Raw genomic sequence first — 21,454 nt, forward strand, 5'->3', positions numbered from 1 at the left:
AACCAGGGTAGTATATAGCGTATAGCATTCCCCAGTGTTGATCAGTTACCCAAACACCAGCCTCAACATGATGAAGGGTAAAGCTGGAACTCCTTATTGAACACACAAGTATTGACTTATATACACATTTTCCAACAAGGGTACCACCCCTGTGGACCTGGTTGAGAACTGAGGCAGCCAATCCGTTACAGTTTTACAGTTTAAACACAAAAACTATACATTCAACAAACACAATGGCATTGTCTGTGACGCAATTAACAAAATACAATTACCAAAACACAATGGGCCCTGCCTGTGATACAATTACCAAACATAATGGGCTAACTTAATCAATCACAGGCAGAAAACACAAATTTTTCCCCAAAATACAGAAAACACCTCAAAGCCCCACATATCCCCATAATTTATACATCCATGGATAGCTCTGATCTGGGTGAACAACATATCCAAAAATCACCCAGATCCAAGCAGGGGTTCCCGAATTCCATTGAAGTCACATTTGGCCAACCGCAAGCATGGCTTTCCTGCCCAAAACAGTTCCACAGATTTTGGCTGTGCGGCCGGTCTACCTTCTCCTTCAAAGTTAGTATATGGGCCATAATCCTGAGGCAAGAGGCTGGCAAACAGGCCCCTCCAAAACCCAGTGGCGAGGTTATTTTCGCCACACATCTCCCCCTCCCAGGGAAGACTAACCAGATACCTGACCTCACGCCAGTCGGTACCTGAGTTAGTCTGGCAGCCCACCCACAACCAAATACTGGACCTGTTGAATTTGGTAGCATGTCTCTGTCCAGTGAGCCCACAAAGGTTGTGTTGGTAACTGCTACTCCCGGTCTCTGTGTTGTTCCCTGGCTTGGAGTGGAGGTTGCTTTGTGGGCAGGGATCAGCGGTAATCTGCCCTGGTGCTAGCGCATTGGCTAGGCTAGTCTGTGGGGAGTCAGCCTCTGGACAAGAGGATAGGGGAGGGCAGAGGCCAACTGCACTCTGACCAGATGCCAGCTTTTCCGCTGGGGTAGTCTGTGGGGAGTCAGCCTCTGGACAAGAGGATAGGGGAGGGAAGAGGCCAACTGCGCTCTGCCCAGATGCCAGCTCTTCTGCTGGGATGGGGTCAGGGAATCCTACCCCCAGGACCTTGTTGCGGATCAGCTGTGGAGAGTAGGGATCGCTTCCCTCCTCCTCCTGGCATTCCTGCGGGGTTGGTGGGGGATCTGTACTGTCCGTCCAGCATCCCAGTAGGCCTGGTGCAGAGACTGCTGTCCCATATGCACCATCGGAGTTAGGGGTGCTGTCCCCCTGTGGTTGTGGAGAGAGACCGGTTGTCTCCTCTCCCTTCAAGGTACACTGCCGCTGGGAAATGGAGACGATGCTCTTCTCTCCCTGCAAAACTTACTGCTGCTGGAGAGCAGGACCGACTGTCTCTACTCCCTGAAAATCCGGCTGCCGTTGGGGATCTGGGCCGTCTGCCCAGCATCCCTGTATGGCCGGTGGAGAGACCTCGGTCCCATCTCCACCTGCCATATGGGTTCCCTCCAGGACCAGTCTATGAGGTCCCCTACCTCCGCAGCTGGTACTGAAGCAGGGGAACTTCAGTTGGGTCTTCCCAGCTGTAGGGTTGTAGGTTTGGGACTGCCACCCAGTTCTCCAGCAGTGTATATTAAGTCCGAATTGAGATGAGGAAGTATTGGTAATCCTGCTCCAGCTCCCACTCCATTGTCACTAGAGATGCCAGGTCTTGTCTCACCTCTCTCGCAGTAGCCCAATCATGCATAACCTCCCTGTAGTCATAGATATCCCAGAACCGGGATTCTCTAGCATCTCCGAACTCTGGTTCTGCGAAGGTCTCAAACAACAGACCAGGGCCATCATAGTCCTCACCCTCTGGTCCGTCGTGCTCATTAATCCAGGGGGAGTGCCCAATCACGTACCACCAGAATGCCTAGTAGGTGTCGTCTAGCCACAGCTCCTTCCATACTAGGCTATCGAGTTCTGTCACCCACACGCAACTGCTGTTCCTCACTCTCACCCCGCCGACACTGTACATCTTCCAGGGTCTCGTGCCAGACGCCTTTCCAGACTGCATCCCTCCAGTCCGAGTCATCCTCCTCCTCGTAGTGGAACGCTGTCCGAAGACTAGCCGATTCCATCCTGCTGTAGCCAGGGGCGCTGTACAGATACTAGCGTTGCCCTCAATATACTCCATGAACGGTGTCTCCGAGCTGCTTCTCCTCACACTAGGACGCCATCCCACTGCTGCCACCACTGTAACGGATCTCCTGGCACCCCGACTGGGTACCTCCGTTGATGAATGCTCCTAGTGCTTCCCGAGGACTCCAAGCCCTCCACTCAACACTGTAACCACCACAGGAACAAGGGACAGGAACAGCTCTTACAAGAGCTAGGGGTTATATCCAGGGAAGTATATAGCGTATAGCATTCCCCAGTGTCGATCAGTTACCCAAACACCAGCCTCAACATGATGAAGGGTAAAGCAGGAACTCTTTATTGAACACACAAGCATTGACTTGTATACACATTTTCCAACAAGGGTACCACCCCTGTGGACCTGGTTGAGAACTGAGGACATAACATAGCAGCCAATCCTTTACAGTTTTGCAGTTTAAACACAAAAACTATACATTCAACAAACACAATGGCATTGTCTGTGACGCAATTAACAAACACAATGGCATTGCCTGTGACGCACTCAATAACAGAATAGGTATTGTCTTTGACGCAATCAACAAAATACAATTACCAAAACACAATGGGCTCTGCCTGTGATACAATTACCAAACATAATGGGCTAACTTAATCACTCACAGGCAGAAAACACAAATTTTTCCCCAAAATACGGAAAACACCTCAAAACCCGACATATCCCCATAATATCCGGGTGAACGACATATCAAAAAATCACCCAGCTCCGAGCAGGGGTTCCCGAATTCCTCTGAAGTCACATTTGGCGACTGCAAGCATGGCTTTCCTGCCCAAAACAGTTCCACAGAGTTAGGCTGTGCGGCCGGTCTACCTTATCCTTCAAAGTTAGAATATGGGCCATAATCCTGAGGCAAGAGGCTGACAAACAGGCCCCTCCAAAACCCAGTGGCGAGGTTATTTTCGCCACAGTTACGATTTAGTAACGATTTTAGAAATTTGAACGAAATATCTAAATTCGATGCATATCCCATGCCTCGGTTAGATTAACTAATTGAGAAGTTAGACCAAGCCAGGTATTTTTCTGTTTTGGACCTCACCAAAGGGTACTGGCAGGTACTCTTGAAAAAAGGGCTGCCAAAGAGAAAACTGCCTTCATCACACCAGAGGAGCTGTACCAATATAAGGTATTACCCGCCACTTTTCAGCGGTTAATGGATATTGTACTTCGTTCACATCAGCGGTACACCTCGGCTTACCTGGACAAAATTATCATTCACAGTACCAACTGGGAAAGTCACCCGCCCAAAGTACAGGCCGTAGTGGACTCCCTTCGAAAGACGGGACTAACAGCTAACCCAAAGAAATGTGCGATAGGGTTAGAGAAGACTAAATACCTTGGGTATGTCATTGGGCGCAGAGTCATCAAACCCCAAGTAAACAAAATAGAGGCAATACGGAATTGGCTCTGACCTGCCACCTCTAGACAAGTAAAGTCGTTCCTGGGAATGGTGGGCTATTTTATGAGGTTCGTCCCACATTTTGCCACGCGGTGATCAGAACTGAGTGCCTGCTTAAATCAATCAGTAGGCACCCTGTGACAATGTGCGGGGAGAGGGGGGTCCTGTGACCCCCCCCCCCCGTATCGGTGATCGCGGCCCACCGCAGGTCAATTCTGACCTGCAGTTTGCTGTGTTTCCAGGTTATTCGGGTCTCTGGGGACCCGATAACCCATAACAGGATGGTGATCGGTGGAGTGATAATACACCACTAATAACCATCCTGCGATCCTGAGAGGTGATGGTGACATCACCTCTCAGGATCGCTTCTGATTGGCTGCAGGGCGGGCGGAAGGTTAAAATTATTGCAGCTCTCCTCTCCTCCTCCTTTCTGTGTCCGGGAGCGAGGAGAGAGGAGCCTGCAATCGGCTCTCCAAAGCCAGCACCCCCATCTGTGCCCAGCACCCCCTTCTGACCCTCCACAGTGCCATCTGGAAAGGTAAGGGACAGGTTAGGTTAGGCAGGGATATTCAGGGAAAGTTTAGTGGGGGGGGGGAAAAAAAAAAAGGTTGTAACTGTTGCATCACCCTAATCGGGTGTCTGGGATCCACAGCACAGCTCAGTGACCCTAGACCCCCCAGTGGTGCTGCAGCTTGCCCCCCCCCCCCCCCACACACACACATTTTTTGGGGCGCAAGCAGTTTCTTTTTTTTTTGCATATGCTGACTGTGGCCGGAACTCTTAGTGTCCGGCCACTGTTAGCCCATCGCACACCCCACCGCTGATCAGCTTTGGACGGCTAATCAGCGAGTGTGAACTTATTTTAATTTTTTTTCACATTTTTGGGGCTTTTTTTTATTTCGTCATCTTTCTGTTTTAGGGCAAAGTCAGCGAACACCCGTGCCCCCACATACACGCACACTAAATAAAGATTTCCACACACACACATGCACACACACACTCCCCTATGGCCCTCCGGATGTTTTCGGCTGAGGAGGCATGCGCCCAGCTTGCCTCCGACTTCGAGATCCCCAGTGAGGAGCAAGGGGACCACCATGCGGTGGCCCACACTAGTACGAGAAGCTCTGGGGCTCATACTAGTTTTCCGGCCCACCAGTTAAGTCCACCGGAGCCCCCTACCGGTGAACTTGCATGGTGTACCCCAGAGCATTTTGAGCCTGCGATTCCTGATTTTGTTGGCCAAGCAGGAATCCAGATTCCCACAGTGGGCTTCACTGAATATTACTATTTTAGTCAGGGGTCAAGTCCTGGGAAAAAAAGTGTGGGAACCAAGATCCACTGCAACCCCCCCCCCCCCTCCAAAAAATAAAAAAGCACAGAAAATCTAGCATGCTGTAATTTGTGTAGCTGCGGACTAAAAAAAAAAAAAAAAAAAAACACTTTTAGAAAAGTTTGTCCTGGGATTCGATCTCATGACCTCTACACATCAGAGGCAAGGCATATGCCCTCACAGCTATGAAAGCTGTCTAGCTAGTTACTTAAAAAATATATATATAAGACTTCTACTGTAGGTAACTTTGCCCACTGTGTATGGATGTAGCAGAGCTGGGTGTGTTGGGGCAGCTGTCATGTGTATGGTTGTGCACTAGGTATCAGTAGAAGTATCAGAAAAAAAAAAAAACACTTTTAGAAAAGTTTGTTCTAGGATTCGAACTCATGACCTCTACGCATTAGAGGCAAGGCATTTACCCTCACAGCCATAAAAGCTGTCGAGGTAGTTGCTTTAAAAAAAAATAAAAAAATAAGACTTCTACTTATACCTAGTGTACAACCATACACATGACAGCTGCCCCAACACACCCAGCTCTGCTACATCCATACACAGTGGGCAGCTGTCATGTGTATGGTTGTACACTCGGTATCAGTAAACTAGGTATCAGTAGAAGTCTTATAAAAAAAAAAAAAAAAACACTTTTAGAAAAGTTTGTCTTGGGATTCGAACTCATGACCTCTACACATCAGAGGCAAGGTATTTACCCTCACAGCCATAAAAGCTATGTAGGTAGTTGCTTAAAAAAAAAAATATAAGACTTCTACTTATACCTAGTGTACTGATACCTAGTGTACAACCATACACATGACAGCTGCCCCAACACACCCAGCTCTGCTACATCCATACACAGTGGGCAGCTGTCATGTGTATGGTTGTACACTAGGTATCAGTAAACTAGGTATCAGTAGAAGTCTTATAAAAAAAAAAAAAAAACACTTTTACAAAAGTTTGTCCTGGGATTCGAACTCATGACCTCTACACATCATGAGAGGAGTCACAGTGAGGGAGTCGCAGGCAGCAGCACCGCACAGACAGCTTCCTCTCAACTGAAGCCGCCCCTCCTCCCTTAGCCTGCCCTGCACAGTGCGCTCCGTCTCCATCTGATTCTGATTCAGCCGCGTTCTCCTGGCTTGAGGCTGAAAGGGAACGGTGTTCCTGCCATGAAAAAAGTGCAGGAACGCCGTTCCCATGCGTTCCCCCTCCACTCGACCCCTGATTTTAGTCTTTTTTTCAGTGACCACTTTGTGAATCTGATGGTGGAGCAAACGAACGTGTTCACCCAACAGTTCATTGCTCAACACCCAGGCTCCTTTTTGGCTAGGGCCGGTGGCTGGACTCCAGTCAGTGCAGCCGAGATGAGGACATTTTGGGACCTTGTGCTGCACATGGGCCTAGTAAAAAAAAACTGTGTCAGGCATTACTAGAGTGGGGACGTCCTCTACCAGACCCCACTTTACAGTACGGCCATGACACGTACCTGGTTTGAGGCAATCCGGAAATGCCTGCATTATGCAGATGATGCAGCATGTCCCCCCAAGGTGATCCTGCCTATGACCGCCTATACAAAATCAGGCCGGTCATCGATCACTTTGGGGCCAAATTTTTAAAGGCCAACGTACATGGAAGGGAGGTCGCGGTTGATGAGTCTCTCATTGCTTTCAAGGGGAGACTCATTTTCCGCAAGTATGTTCCTTCTAAGTGGGCGAGGTATGGTGTGAAGCTGTACAAACTTTGTGAGAATACCTCAGGGTGTACGAGGGGCGAGATTCCCGTATTCAACCCCCAGAATGTCCCCCCACTCTGGGTGTTATCAGGAAACTTGTGTGTGACCTTATGCACCCACCGCTAGATAACGATTACCACCTGTACGTGGATAACTTTTATACTAGTATCCCCTTGTTCCAGTCCCTTGCTGCCAGATCCACATCCGTTTGTGGGACCGTGCTGAAATTCAACGCGACCTCCCTACCTACCCCCTCCAGGTACCTATCCCCAGGGGTGAGACCTGTGCCCTTACCAGTGGAAACCTGTTGCTGGTCATATATAAGGACAAGAGGGATGTCCTTAAACTGTCCACAATTCACGGTAACGGCATCACCCCTGTCCCTGTGCGAGGTACCGGGGCAACGGTCCTCAAGCCCAATTGTATCGTCGACTACAATCGGTATATGGGAGGAGTTGATCTCTCTGATCAAGTCCTCAAGCCATATAATGCCATGCGCACACCTAGGCATGGTACAAAAAAGTGGAGGTCTACTTGGTACAGGTAGCCTTGTGCAACTCTTTTGTGCTGTCCTGGAGAGCTGGCAACACAGGGAAATTCCTCCAGTGTAGTGTGTTACAGAAGGGGGATACGGAAGGACACCACTCAGTGTGACACGTGCCCTGATCGTCTGGGCCTCTGCATTATTGGTTGCTTCAGGGAGTACCACACTTCCATGGAGTATTAAATTTATAATCCCCTTCCCCAATTTTGATTCCATTTAGCCACTGACAATCGGGAAAAAAAACTATGGTTCTCAGACTTGAGACACTAAAACAAAAAAATGTTTTTTTTCAAAAATATTATTTTGTAACAATAAAATAAAACAAGTAGACATATTAGGTATCGCCGCGTTCGTAAGAATCTGCTTTATAAAAATACCCGATGACCTAACCCCTCAGATGAACACGGTCAAAAAAAAAAAAACGGTGCAAAAAAAAGGTATTTTTTTGTCACCTTACATCACAAATTGTGTAATAGCGATCAAAAAGTTATATGCCCCCCAAAATAGTGCCAATAAAATCATCCTCTCATCCAGCAAAAAAGTGAGCCCCTACCTAAGATAATCGGCTAAAAACAAAAAAAATAACTCTTAGACTATGGAGATGCTAAAATGTTTTTTGTTTTGTTTAAAAAAGGATAATATAGTGTAAAAGCTAAATACATTTTTAAAAAGTAGACATATTAGGTATCGCCGCGTCCGTAAGAATCTGCTCTATAAAAATACCCCATGATCTTACTCCTCAGATGAACACAGTCCAAAAAAAAAAAAAAAAAAAAAAAAGTATTTTTTTGTCACCTTACATCACAAATAGTGTAATAGCAAGCGATAAAAGTCATATGCCCCCCAAAATAGTGCCAATAAAACCGTCTTCTCATCCCGCAAAAAATGAGCCTCTACCTAAGATAATCGGCTAAAAGCTAACAAAAAAAAAATGACTCTTAGATTATGGAGATGCTAAAATTATTATTTTTGTTTATAAAAGGATAATATAGTGTAAAACCTAAATACATTTTTAAAAAAGTAGACATATTAGGTATCGCCGCATCCGTAAGAATTTGCTCTGTAAAAATACCCCATGACCTTACCCCTCAGATGAACACGGTCAAAAAATAAAATAAAAACAGTGCAAGAAAAGGTATTTTTTTGTCACCTTACATCACAAATAGTGTAATAGCAAGCAAAAAAAGTCATATGCCCTCCAAAATAGTGCCAATAAAACCAATCTCTCATCCAGCAAAAAATGAGCCCCTACCTAAGATAATCGGCTAAACACAAAAAAAACGGACTCTTAGACTATGGAGATACTAAAATGTTTTTTTTTTGTTTTGTTTATAAAAGGATAATATAGTGTAAAACATAAATACATTTTAAAAAAGTCAACATATTAGGTATCTCCGTGTCCGTAAGAATCTGCTCTATAAAAATACCCCATGACCTAACCCTTGAGATGACGGTGCCAAAACAGCTATTTTTTGGCAAATTTTCCATTTTAACCACCTCCCGACCGCTGTACGCACCGATGCGTCCGGGAGGTGGTTGTTTAGTTCCTCCTGGACGCATCGGCGCGTCCTCTCGCGAGACGCGAGATTACGTCACAGCCGGCCCGCGCATGCGCATCGCGGGCCGGCATTTCGCAGAAGAGTATTTCGTCAGCAGCCTGCCGGCCACGATCATTGGCTGGCAGGCTGCTGATTTTTAAAAAAACCAATCAGCAGCCATATAACCCCACATATTAGTAAATATGATGGGGTTATATGGCTGCTGTGCTCCTCTGCTCCTTCTTTTGGTCGGTTGGTTCCAGCAGAGGAGCAGAGGAGCACATCATTACTGTGAGTACCCACCACACCACATTTAGCCCCCAGATCACCCCAATTAACCCTTTGATCACCCCTTTTATCCCCCCCTGTCAATCACTAGTGAAAGGAAAAAAGTGATCAGTGCAAACTGTCACTTTTTTTTTTCACTGTTATTGACCGTTAGGTTTTAGGTATAGTTTAGGTCCCTTGGTTAGGTAGTTAGCGATCAGTTAGCGCCCAGCCCACCGCACCGCAGTCCGTTATTCGCTGATTAGCGTATCGCTAATCAGCATTTGTACTTTTATAGTATCTGAAAGTGATCAAAACTGATCACGGTCAGATCTATAATAGTACTAGTGTCACTTTAGTTCGCCCTCCACCCAAAACGCAGTGTTTGCCCGATCAGGCCTGATCGGTCGCCCACACGTGCGTTTGCCCACGCCCGCCCCACCGCAGTGACAAAAAAATTATTTTTTTTTGATCACTGCACATTCACTTTACACGCACTGCGGCGATAAAAAAATCAGTTTTGATATTTTTTATCAACCGCAGCAGCCTCCGGTACTTCGCTAGCCTCCCATTTGTAAGACAGGCTTGCTTTTTTTTTCTTGGGTAGTCTCAGGGAATACCCCGAAATTTAGTTGCCCACATGTCTAACAGGGGGTATTCTTCTGAAGAGGCCTACAGGCTTCTGACCCAGTCGGATGAGGAGTGGGAACCCTCATCTGATGAATCCAGCGGGTCAGAATACGAACCTGTAGAAAGCAGTGGCTCTCTGACCCAAAGTTCGGACGAGGAGGCTGAGGTCCCTGATAGCACCAGGCGTACCCGGCCCCGTGTCGCTAGACCGCAGGTTGCGCAGGATCCGCTTCAAGAGCAGCAGAGTGGGGCTGGTGCTGTCGGATTACGTGGTGAGGCATACACCAGCAGCCCAGCCCTTCCTGGACCTAGTACCAGCACTGCCGTACAACCTGGTGAAGTAGCGAGCACCAGAAGGGCAGTTGAAGCTGGTACGGTGGCACGTGCAGTAGTGACCCCGTCGCAGCCACCGCAAAGACGTGCCCGTAGAGCCCCTAGAATCCCAGAGGTGCTGGCAAACCCTGATTGGCAGTCCCCAACTTCAGCCGCACCCGTAGTTTTCCCTTTCACCGCCCAGTCTGGAGTTCGGGTTGAGACAGCTCAGATCGATTCGGCCCTGGGATTTTTTGAGCTGTTCTTGACTGCGGAGCTTTTAGACTTAGTCGTGGCAGAGACAAACAGGTATGCCACACAATTTATCACCGCTAACCCGGGAAGCTTTTATGCCCAGCCTTTCCGGTGGAAACCAGTCCAAGTTTCCGAATTTAAAACTTTTCTGGGCCTCCTCCTCAACATGGGCCTGACAAAAAAGCATGAATTGAGGTCATATTGGTCCACGAACCCGATTCATCACATGCCCATGTTCTCTGCTGCTATGTCCAGGACACGATTTGAGGTCATCCTGCGTTTCCTGCACTTTAGCGACAACACCGCCTCCCGTCCCAGGGGCCACCCTGCTTTTGACCGGCTCCACAAAATTCGGCCCCTCATAGACCATTTCAACCAGAAATTTGCAGATTTGTATACCCCTGAGCAAAACATCTGCATAGACGAGTCCCTAATACATTTTACCGGGCGCCTTGGCTTCAAACAATACATCCCAAGCAAGCGCGCCCGGTATGGGGTCAAATTGTATAAGCTCTGTGAAAGGGCCACAGGCTATACCCACAAATTTCGGGTCTTTGAGGGAAAAGATCAGACCCTGGAGCCGGTCGGTTGCCCTGACTACCTGGGGAGCAGTGGGAAGACAGTTTGGGACTTGGTGTCACCCTTATTCGGCAAGGGGTACCATCTTTATGTGGACAATTTCTACACAAGTGTGGCCCTCTTTAGGCATTTGTTTCTAGAACGGATTGGCGCCTGTGGTACCGCGCGAACTAGTCGCGCGGGCTTCCCCCAACGGCTCGTTAGCACCCGTCTTGCAAGGGGGCAGAGGGCCGCACTGTGTAACGAAGAACTGCTCGCGGTGAAATGGAGAGACAAGCGTGACGTTTACATGCTCTCCTCCATTCACGCAGACACGACAATACAAATTGAGCGAGCAACCCGTGTCATTGAAAAGCCCCTCTCAGTCCACGACTATAACCTCCACATGGGAGGGGTCGACTTCAATGACCAGATGTTGGCTCCGTATTTAGTTTCCCGACGCACCAGACGCTGGTATAAGAAGGTGTCTGTATATTTAATTCAATTGGCTCTGTACAATAGTTTTGTTCTCTACAGTAAGGCCCCATGCACACGGCCGTTGTTCACGGCCGTGTGCGGGCCGTGGAACCGCGGCCTGGATCCCTTCCTGTGAGCTGGAGCGCACAGTGTCACTGGTTGCTAGGACGCCGTGCGCCCCCTGCTGCCGGCACAGTACAGTAATACACTGGTATAGATCGTACCAGTGTATTACTGTTCTGTGCCGGCAGCAGGGAGCGCACGGCGTCATAGCAACCAGTGACGCCGTGCGCTCCAGCTCACAGGAAGGGATCCAGGCCGCGGTTCCACGGCCCGCACACGGCTGTGAAACACGGCCGTGTGCATGGGGCCTAAGGCTGGGAGAACTGGATCCTTCCTTAAATTTCAGGAAGAGATCATCGCGAACCTCCTGTATCCAGGAGGTTCCGTGGCCCCATCCACCAGTGTAGTTAGCCGTCTACACGAGCGACACTTCCCCAGTGTCGTTGCTGGTACCTCAAACCGACCGCCACCCCGAAAAAAATGTCGTGTCTGTAGCAGGAGTGGAATAAGGCGTGACACCCGCTATTTCTGTCCTGACTGTCCCGACCACCCTGCCCTATGCTTAGGGGAGTGTTTCCGAAAGTACCACACACAGGTACACCTAGCATAGGGATCACATCTCACCAGGATAGGCACACAGGGCTATTAGGGCCCATTCACTCACAGCTGCTGCAAACGTCTCCTTTCACATGGGACAAAGTGCATAACGCACTTCGCCACATCTTTGGGCGATTTGCGCTTTGCACATTGACCCATGGGGAAGGAGAGGTTTGTTCTATAAAGGTAAAAAAACAAAAAAACAAAAAAAAAAACAGGTAAGCAAACAGGTTAATGTTTAGTTCCAAAAGTTAAAGTTACATGTTCTGTTCCAAAGTTAATAAAATTATTGCGTTGTGGCCTGGTTTTTTTTTTTTTTTTTTTTTTGTCTTTTTACCTTCCAGGTGGACCAACCGATCTACTAGCTGCAGCACCGATGTGCATTCTGACAGAAGCATTGCGCTGCTGTCAGATTACACGCAAGTCGGTGTATGCGGCGCTGCAAGACGGGATTTTCTCCTCTGCAGTGACAGATACGTTTGCCGAGGCATACGAGCTGAGGAGGAGGCGGCGTTCCTATGCTTTGGCAAGCACTTTGTATATATATATATATATAAAAAAAAAAAAAAAATCCCGGCAATGATTTATTCATCCACATCGATTGATGCGAATGGAGAAATCTGGTTTGCCAGGGCATACGAGCTAAGTGGGTATGGATGTAGGGCGGAGCTCCTATGTCCTGGCAGACGCCTTTCCCCTCCATTTTTTTTTTTGGGCAGAGATTTTTTCATCCACATTGATCGATGCGAATGAAGAAATCTGTGCCGTTCATTTTTTTCTTTCAGCCCAGAGGCTGAACGGAAAAAAAAATCTCATTACCTGTATGCTCAATATAAGGAGAATAGCAGAAACTCCTAATGCTGGCCATACATGTAATGATTGCGGAGACCCTCAAATGCCAGGGCAGTACAAACACCCCACAACTGACCCCATTTTGGAAAGAAGACACCCCAAGGTATTTGCTGAGGGGCATATTGAGTCCATGAAAGATTGAAATTTTTGTCCTAAGTTGGCGGAAAGTGAGACTTTGTGAGAAAAAACAAAAAAAAATCTATTTCCGCTAACTTATGCGAAAAAAAAAAAAATTCTATGAACTTGCCAGGCCCCTCATTGGATACCTTGGGGTGTCTTCTTTCCAAAGTGGGGTCACATGTGGGGTATTTATACTGCCCTGGCTTTTTAGGGGCCCTAAAGCGTGAGAAGAAGTCTGGGATCCAAATGTCTAAAAATGCCCTCCTAAAAGGAATTTGGGCCCCTTTGCGCATCTAGGCTGCAAAAAAGTGTGACACATCTGGTATCGCCGTACTCAGAAGAAGTTGGGGAATGTGTTTTGGGGTGTCATTTTACATATACCCATGCTGGGTGAGAAAAATATCTTGGTCAAATGCCAACTTTGTATAAAAAAATGGGAAAAGTTGTCGTTTGCCAAGATATTTCTCTCACCCAGCATGGGTATATGTAAAATGGCACCCCAAAACACATTCCCCAACTTCTCCTGAGTACGGCGATACCAGATGTGTCACACTTTTTTGCTGCCAAGGTGGGCAAAGGGGCACATATTCCAAAGTGCACCTTTCGGATTTTGCAGGCCATTTTTTACACATTTTGATTGCAAAGTACTTCTCACACATATGGGCCCCTAAATTGCCAGGGCAGTATAACTACCCCACAAGTGACCCCATTTTGGAAAGAAGACACCCCAAGGTGTTCTGTGAGGGGCATGGTGAGTTCCTAGAATTTTTTATTTTTTGTCGCAAGTTAGTGGAATATGAGACTTTGTAAGAAAAAAAAAAAAAAAAAAAACATCATCATTTTCCGCTAACTTGTGACAAAAAAAAAAAAATTCTAGGAACTCGCAGTGCCCCTCACGGAATACCTTAGGGTGTCTTCTTTCCAAAATGGGGTCACTTGTGGCGTAGTTATACTGCCCTGGCAATTTAGGGGCCCAAATGTGTGAGAAGTACCTTGCAATCAAAATGTGTAAAAAATGCCCTGCAAAATCCGAAAGGTGCACTTTGGAATATGTGCCCCTTTGCCCACCTTGGCAGCAAAAAAGTGTGACACATCTGGTATCGCCGTACTCAGGAGAAGTTGGGGAATGTGTTTTGGGGTGTCATTTTACATATACCCATGCTGGGTGAGAAAAATATCTTTGTCAAATGCCAACTTTGTATAAAAAAATGGGAAAAGTTGTCGTTTGCCAAGATATTTCTCTCACCCAGCATGGGTATATGTAAAATGACACCACAAAACACATTCCCCAACTTCTCCTGAGTACGGTGATACCAGATGTGTGACACTTTTTTGATGCCAAGGTGGGCAAAGGGGCGCATATTCCAAAGTGCACCTTTCGTATTTCACCGGTCATTTTTTACAGATTTTGATTGCAAAGTACTTCTCACACATATGGGCCCCTAAATTGCCAGGGCAGTATAACTACGCCACAAGTGACCCCATTTTGGAAAGAAGACACCCCAAGGTATTCCGTGAGGGGCATGGCGAGTTCCTAGAATTTTTTATTTTTTGTCGCAAGTTAGTGGAATATGAGACTTTGTAAGGAAAAAAGAGAAAAAAAAAGAAATCATCATTTTCCGCTAACTTGTGACAAAAAATAAAAAATTCTAGGAACTCGCCATGCCCCTCACGGAATACCTTAGGGTGTCTTCTTTCCAAAATGGGGTCACTTGTGGCGTAGTTATACTGCCCTGGCAATTTAGGGGCCCAAATGTGTAAGAAGTACCTTGCAATCAAAATGTGTAAAAAATGCCCTGCAAAATCCGAAAGGTGCACTTTGGAATATGTGCCCCTTTGCCCACCTTGGCAGCAAAAAAGTGTGACACATCTGGTATCGCCGTACTCAGGAGAAGTTGGGGAATGTGTTTTGGGGTGTCATTTTACATATACCCATGCTGGGTGAGAAAAATATCTTGGTCAAATGCCAACTTTGTATAAAAAAATGGGAAAAGTTGTCTTTTGCCAAGATATTTCTCTCACCCAGCATGGGTATATGTAAAATGACACCCCAAAACACATTCCCCAACTTCTCCTGAGTACGGCGATACCACATGTGTGACACTTTTTTGCTGCCAAGGTGGGCAAAGGGGCGCATATTCCAAAGTGCACCTTTCGAATTTTACCGGTCATTTCTTACACATTTTGATTGCAAAGTTCTTCTCACACATTTGGGCCCCTAAATTGCCAGGGCAGTATAACTACCCCACAAGTGACCCCATTTTGGAAAGAAGACACCCCAAAGTATTCTGTGAGGGGCATGGTGAGTTCCTAGAATTTTTTATTTTTTGTCGCAAGTTAGTGGAATATGAGACTTTGTAAGAAAAAAAAAAAAAAAAAAAATCATCATCATTTTCCGCTAACTTGTGACAAAAAATAAAAAGTTCTATGAACTCACTATGCCCATCAGCGAATACCTTAGGGTGTCTACTTTCCGAAATGGGGTCATTTGTGGGGTAGTTATACTGTTTGGGCATTGTAGAACCTCAGGAAACATGACAGGTGCTCAGAAAATCAGAGCCGTTTCAAAAAGCGGAAATTCACATTTTTGTACCATAGTTTGTAAATGCTATAACTTTTACCCAAACCATTTTTTTTTTGCCCAAACATTTTTTTTTTATCAAAGACATGTAGAACTATAAATTTAGCGAAAAATTTATATATGGATGTCGTTTTTTTTTGCAAAATTTCACAGCTGAAAGTGAAAAATGTCATTTTTTTGCAAAAAAATCGTTATATTTTGATTAATAACAAAAAAAGTAAAAATGTCAGCAGCAATAAAATACCACCAAATGAAAGCTCCATTAGTGAGAAGAAAAGGAGGTAAAATTCATTTGGGTGGTAAGTTGCATGACCGAGCGATAAACGGTGAAAGGAGTGTAGTGCCGAAGTGTAAAAAGTGGCCTGGTCATGAAGGGGGTTTCACCTAGCGGGGCTGAAGTGGTTAAACCATTTTTTCCAGTAACAAAGCAAGGGTTAACAGCCAAACAAAACTTAATATTTATTACCCTGATTCTACAGTTTACAGAAACACACCATATGTCGTCGTTAACTGCTGTATGACGACAGTTTCTGGAAGGCAGATTTTTATGGCCTTTTTTTTGGGCACCATGTCCAATTTGAAGAACCCCTGATGCACCCCTAGAGTAGAAACTCCATAAAAGTGACCCCATCTAAGCAACTACACCCCTCAAGGTATTCAAAACCGATTTTACAAACTTTATTAACCATTCAGGCAAATGGAGGTGAAATTTCAGAATTTCAATTTTTTTTTAACCTTGCCGCACAAAAATTTAATATAGAGCAACCAACAATCATATGTACCCTAAAAATAGGGACATGGTGTAAATAAACCAGTCCAGCAAAATCTGCCTTCCAAAAACCACACAGCACACCTTTCCCTCTACACCAGTGTTTCCCAACCAGTGTGCCTCCAGCTGTTGCAAAACTACAACTCCCAGCATGCCCGCACAGCCAAAAGCTGTCCGGGCATGCTGGGAGTTGTAGTTTTGCAACAGCTGGAGGCACACTGGTTGGGAAACACTGCTCTACACCCTACAGTGTGCCCGTACAGTAGTTTATGGCCATATATGGGGTGTTTCTGCAAACTACAGAATCAGGGCAATAAATGTTGAGTTTTGTTTGACTGTTAACCCTTGCTTTGTTACTGGAAAAAATTGATAAAAATGGAAAGTTTGCCCAAAAAATTGAACTTCTTAAATTTTATCTCCATTTGCTAATAACTCTTATGGAACACCTAAAGGGTTAACAACTTTTGTAAAAATCAGTTTTGAATACCTTGAGGGGTTTAGTTTCTTAGATGGGGTCACTTTTATGGAGTTTCTACTCTAGGGGTGCATCAGGGGGGCTTCAAATAGGACATGGTGTAAATAAACCAGTCCAGCAAAATCTGCCTTCCAAAAACCACACGGTGCACCTTTCCCTCTACGCTCTACCGTGTGCCCGTACAGCAGTTTACAGCCATATATGGGGTGTTTCTGCAAACTACAGAGTCGGGGCAATAAAATCAGTTTTAAATACCTTGAGGGGTGTAGTTTCTAGAATGAGGTCATTTTTGGGTGGTTTCTATAATGTAAGCCTTACAAAGTCACTTCAGACCTGAACTGGTCCTTAAAAAGTGAGTTTTTGAAAATTTCTGAAAAATTTCAAGATTTGCTTCTAAACTTCTAAGCCTTGTAACGTCCCCAAAAAATAAAATGCCATTCCCAAAATGATCCAAACATGAAGTAGACATATGGGGAATGTAAAGTAATAATTTTTTGGGGAGGTATTACTATCTATTATAAAAGTAGAGAAATTGAAATTTGGAAATTTGCTAATTTTTCCACATTTTTGGTAAAAAAAAAAAAATTATAAATAAAAATGTTTTTTTTTTTTTTTTACTCTATGAAGTACAATATGTGAATCTCAGAATGGCCTGGATAAGTAAAAGTGTTTTAAAGTTATTCACACATAAAGTGACACTAGTCAGATTTGAAAAAAATAGCCTGGTCCTTAAGGTGAAAATTTGCCTGGTCCCTAGTTGTATCTGGCAGCAATATATATTTTTACCCAACCTGTGCTAAATAGCTTGCAATTGTTTGGCCGCTGCAGACTGCGACATTATCTGTGCTACATATCCTGTCTAATCCTGTGCGCAGCTTAAAAATATCTGTGACATTCAATGTACTTTTTATGTAGGCGGTGTCCGCTGTGGACAGTTACATTACCTGCGCTACATCTCCTGTATAACATTTGCGTATTCGAAATATCAGTGACATTCAGTCAAATTTGTTTGCTGCTTGTGGCAGCGACATTACATGCGCTACATCTCCAGTATAACATTAGCGCAGCCGAAATATCAGTGACATTAAGTGTCATTTTTTTCACCACTGGTGACAGCCACATTATCTGCGCTACATCTCCTGTGTAACATGTGCGCAGCCTAAAAATATCTGTTACATCCAGTGTACTTTTTCTGTAGACAGTGTCCGCGGCGGACAGTTACATTACCTGCGCTACATCTCCAGTATAACGTTTGCCCATCCTAAATATCAGTGACATTAATTCAGTGTAATTTTTTATTAAGGGCCACTGAGGAAGGGGCGCAAGACCCCGAAAACGCGTCTGGCATTGTGGAGTGAGCGTGGATTCAACAAAAGAATAAAGGATAAAGAAATTAAATATCAAGTTGCCAGCAGAAGAGATCCGCTACCAGATTTGAAATTACCGCCGCATAGCAGTGACGTCATCGCAGCGTCCGCCCGGAACCCCAGAGCATCAGGTCACGTGGGACGCCACAGACGGCCGTGTTCGGCTACCTGGAAAATCAGCGCTACAGCCGTACAATAAGGAGGGGTGAGACCGGGTGAGACCGGGAGACTGCAAGCGGCTGGACACTGTGAGTAATCTGAGGATCTGTGCAAACATTCACGCATGCTATTCTGAATACTGGACATTGATATATAGCCAGCAGCATTGTTCCATTGCATTGAAAGTAAAATACACCTGTTGGAGTTACCTTCTGGACATTGCATACTTGTTTGTGCCACAGTACCGTACAAAGTGGGATACCATTTGGATGAACTTTATTTTACTATACCCACAGTACTATCCAGAATACTGCAGCTGAACAATCGACATTATTATCCATATCAGTGGATTTACATGACAATTAATTATAGGTTGTTATTATTTTATGTATGTTTTATATATATCTTTTTAGGGGAGTGTTTTTAGAGTAATAAATATTAATTATTCATCCGTTAATTGTTTCCATACTGTTTCTCTGGTGTGTGTGCCCCCTCACTTTACATATTACCTTTGTAATTTTTTATTAGCCGCTGGTTACAGCGACATTACTTGCACTATACCTCCTGTATAACGTGTGCGTGTCCTAAATATCAGTGACATTAATTCAGTGTAATTTTTTTATTAGTCGGTGGTGACAGTGACATTACTTACACTATACATCCTGTATAACGTTTGTGCAACCTAAATATTAGTGACATTTATTCAGTGTAGTTTTTTATTAGGCGGTGGTGACAGCGACATTACTTGCGCTATACCCCCTGTATAACACTTGTGCAACCTAAATATCAGTGACATTAATTCAGTGTAATTTTTTATTAGCCGGTGGTGACAGCCACATTACTTGCACTATACCTCCTGTAAGACGTTTGTGCAACCTAAATATCAGTGACATTCATTCAGTGTAATTTTTCATTAGGCGGTAGTGACAGCGACATTACTTGTGTTATACCTCCTGTATAACGTTTGCGCATCCTAAAATTATCTGTATCATTCAGTGTACTTTTTTCATAGAGGCTGCGGACAACGACATTATCTGTGCTACATCTCCTGTTTAACGTGTGCACATCCTAAAAATATCTGTGACATTCTGTGTACTTTATTTGCGCATGCACTTACAAAACCTGCACTACTGTACGTGTGACATACTTGCAAGCATATATACTATTTAATATGCGCATGGCGAGGAGTAAGAGACGGGGAAGTGGCCGTGCTGCTGATGGTGCACGCAGAGGTCGTGTCCCTGGGCGCTGTGAAACTGTGCCTGCTGCCAGAGCACAAGAAACACACTCATCCACGATACCTAGCTTCATGTCCCAGTTTGCAGCACGGCACAGGACACCACTCTCGAAGTCAGACCAGTGCGACCAGGTGTTCGGTTGGATTGCAGCAGATAATGCTTCCAGTCAGTTAAGCACCACCCTGTCTTCCACAAGGTCCAGTCTCAGTAGCCAAGAGTCTGGTCAACAGAATCCTCACCCTGATCCTCCTTCCTCCCACCATGCAGAGTCTTGGAAAACAAGTGATCCCACACTCGGATATTCAAAGGAGCTCTTTTCAGCGGCATTCCTTGATTTGGCTCTCTCGCCAAGGCCGCTTGAAGAGGGACATGAGATCTTGTGCCCTGATAACCAAACTCTTGAGCATCCACAGTCACAAGAAGATGATGGTGGGGAATGGCAATTAGTGTGTTACGAGGTGGATGATGATGATGATGATGAAACACAGTTGCCAATAAGTCAACCGCAATTAGTTTTTTCAAGAGGTTGATGATGAGGATGAGACACAGTTGTCAATAACTGAGGTTGTTGTTAAGTCAACAAGTCAGGAAGATAACCAGAGTGAGAAAGGTGGCAAGCCGAGCGAGGACAGCAATACAGAGAGGGAGGGATCTGTAGCACCGCAACAGGCTGGAAGAAGCAGTGGGGTGGCAAAAGGGAGAAGGAGGGTCACACCAAACAGGCCCACAACTGTTCCCCGGAGCACTCCCTTGCGGTAATCTCCCTTGCCAAGGGGTAGGTGTTCCGCAGTCTGGCGCTTTTTTGAGGAAAGTGCGGACGATAAAAGAATTGTCATTTGAAACCTGTGCCGTACCAAAATGAGCAGGGGCGTGAACACTAGCAACCTCACCACCACCAGCATGATCCGCAACATGGCATCAAAGCACCCTAATAGGTGGGCCGAACGCCTGGGTCCATAATCAGTGTCTGTGGGTCACACCACTGCTTCCTCTTCCCCTGTGTTACGTGCTGGCCAATCCCTGTGCAAGACGCAGGCCCGGATGCCTCCTGCCATGCACCTGGACCTTCGCAAGCACCATCAGCTAGCGCATCCACTTCTGTGTCCCAGCGCAGTGTACAGATGTCTATACCCCAGACTTTTGAAATAAAGCGCAAATATCCAGCCACCCACCCACAGGCCATAGCACTAAATGCGCACCTATCCAAGTTGCTGGCCCTGGAAATGTTGCCATTTAGGCATGTGGACACTGAGGCTTTCCGCAGCATGATGGAGGTGGCCGTCCCGCTTTACTCTGTCCCCAGCCACCAACGCAGTTATTGGGAAGGTCCACTTAACGACTGACACATAGACAAGTGCTTTTGGTTAGGGACGCTACAATTCCCTGACAGCACACTGCATAAACGTTGTGGAGGCCGGACCTGGGAGCGAGTCATACGCTGGGATGGCAGAGGTGCTACCGACGCCAAGGATTGCGAGTGCGCTTATTGGTAATGATCCCTCCTGCTGCGCTGAACGTCCTTTCGGACAGGTCAAGCCTGCACACCCAGTAGTCCAGGGGTTCCTCGCTTCTCAGAGCGTCTACATTGGCCGTTAACCCGATGTAGTCGGACACCTGTTTGTTTAGGCGTTCCCTGAGGCTGGATCCAGAGGGCGGCTCTCAATGGGATGGTTGCAAGAATGATCTCATATCCGAAGTGACCAACACATCTTCAAACCGCCCTCTTCTTGCATGCGCTGTAGGATTGGTACTCGCAACTGATTCTCTGAGGGTGGAAATTCCTCTGCAAGGCCTGGAAATGCTGCATTCTGACAGCCCTCTGTGATGCTAGTAACATGTCCGCCATTTTGTGTTTGTACCGGGGATCTAAGTACATTGGCACCCAGAACTGGTCCTTTCCCTTTATTATGCTTTTTATATGGGAGTCCCTCTTCAAACACTGGATCATGAAGGCCCCCATTTGCACTAAATTGAAAGCGGTG

The sequence above is a fragment of the Bufo gargarizans genome, chromosome 6, assembly GCF_014858855.1.
Source record: "Bufo gargarizans isolate SCDJY-AF-19 chromosome 6, ASM1485885v1, whole genome shotgun sequence".
NCBI classification, from domain to species: domain Eukaryota; kingdom Metazoa; phylum Chordata; class Amphibia; order Anura; family Bufonidae; genus Bufo; species Bufo gargarizans.